Source organism: Sinocyclocheilus rhinocerous, unplaced genomic scaffold, assembly GCF_001515625.1.
Source record: "Sinocyclocheilus rhinocerous isolate Xijiao unplaced genomic scaffold, SAMN03320098_v1.1 scaffold6374, whole genome shotgun sequence".
Lineage (NCBI taxonomy): Eukaryota > Metazoa > Chordata > Actinopteri > Cypriniformes > Cyprinidae > Sinocyclocheilus > Sinocyclocheilus rhinocerous.
In genome coordinates, this window is record NW_015640556.1 from 7244 (window position 1) to 8817 (window position 1574).

The 1574-nt window shown below is 33.5% G+C and overlaps 1 long non-coding RNA gene across 1 annotated transcript; it reads right to left on the minus strand.

Annotated features, from left to right (window-relative positions):
* Nucleotides 1–469: 469 nt before the first annotated feature.
* On the minus strand, nucleotides 470–1149 carry LOC107753374 (uncharacterized). The gene is made up of 3 exons (XR_001641461.1): nucleotides 1116–1149; nucleotides 844–930; nucleotides 470–658 (listed from the first exon to the last, which is right to left on the minus strand). It is a non-coding gene; the product is annotated as an uncharacterized LOC107753374 (long non-coding RNA).
* Nucleotides 1150–1574: the final 425 nt, after the last annotated feature.

Sequence of the window (1574 nt, forward strand, 5' to 3'; positions counted from 1 at the left end):
TAATCAGCACAAACTGGGCTACAATAATATGTGAGCAGCATGTATGTACGTGATTGTGTTTTTGAGAAAACAACGTTTATGCGTGCTTAGTGAAAAACTACAATTTTAAAGTCACTGAAATAAGGCCATAAAAAACATACAGAACATTTGATCACAAGACGTTTGAGAACTGATCTTGAAGTCTAGAGTTTTTGCTTCAAAATTATGTGAAAATCATCTTACTCACTCATTCACAGAAAACAATATATTGATTAAAATTTTCTAAGACACTTTTTGTGTAGAAAAGGTATATGCGAGGAGGCGTGAATGATCATGCATAATGCTGTGATTCACACCTGAGAAGACAAAGGCCCGCATAATGAGCCATTCAGTCAGGTGTGTGACTGAGAGGGAATTGCTACAAGAAAGAATGTGAGGAAAAAATAAATTTATATATTTTTTGTTTGTAGTTTATTTAGAATACATATAACTATCACATAAAATAACTCATGGGAGTGTGTGCATCACATGGTCTTAGCTGTGGTCCAGGTTCTTGTGCAGGCAGGAATCTCAGAGCCTGTGGAACATGTCAACGTCAGTCTCTGGTTTCCATGACCAAGTGGGCTGCTTTGCTTTGGCTCTCTTTGCAACAGGTTCTTTTACACTGTTATTCTCACATCTGAAATAAAAAAGCAAGCATGCTGTTTACACAAACTACATTATTAACATTATTATGATGTTCACTGATACTAGTACTAATTTATCGAAACAAAGAACACAATTACCACATAGCAAACATAGTTTACCATACAGCAAATAAATCAAATGAAAGTAACATCTGTAAAATAGTGAATGCACACTTACTCTAAGATTCTGAATGGAGTTGAAAACTGAACGAGCGTCCCCTTACTGTGAGAGATGCAGGTGAAGGCAAGAGTGGTGTATTCGGTCCTAAAATAATTTTATAAACAATTGTAAGCATTTTTTCCCCACAGTACCTTAGTATAGTATGCATACTTCATGAGAAAACAGAATGCCAATAACAAAGAAACTACATTTTAACACTATCAACCACAAATAATATTACCATATAGTCTAGGCATAATAAAAGTACAATTACTATACTGTGCACTTACTCAGTATGATTTTCCAGCGAACTCAAAACTGAACGACACGTGTGCCTTTCTTGTGCAATTATGCCAGTGATGCAGCCACAGTCCTAAACAAAAATTAAAACAGTTTCAAACATTTCAGCATCATTACTCCAGTCTTCTGTGTCAAATGTTTGTTCAGAAATCATTCTGATATTCTGATTTGCTGCTCAAAAACATTTATTATTATTACTATTATTATGCTGAAAACAGCTGAGAAGAATATTTTCAGGTTTCTTTGATGAATAGAAAGTTCGGAAGAACAGCATTTATCTGAAATAGAAATCTTTTGTAACATTATAAATGTATTTATCTTCACTTTTGATCAATTTAAAGCATCCTTGCTAAATAAAAGTATTAATTTCTATTATTTCTTCCCCCACCAAAAAAACTTGTTACAAAAGCTTTTTATTTCAGATAAATGCTGATCTTTCTATTCATTGC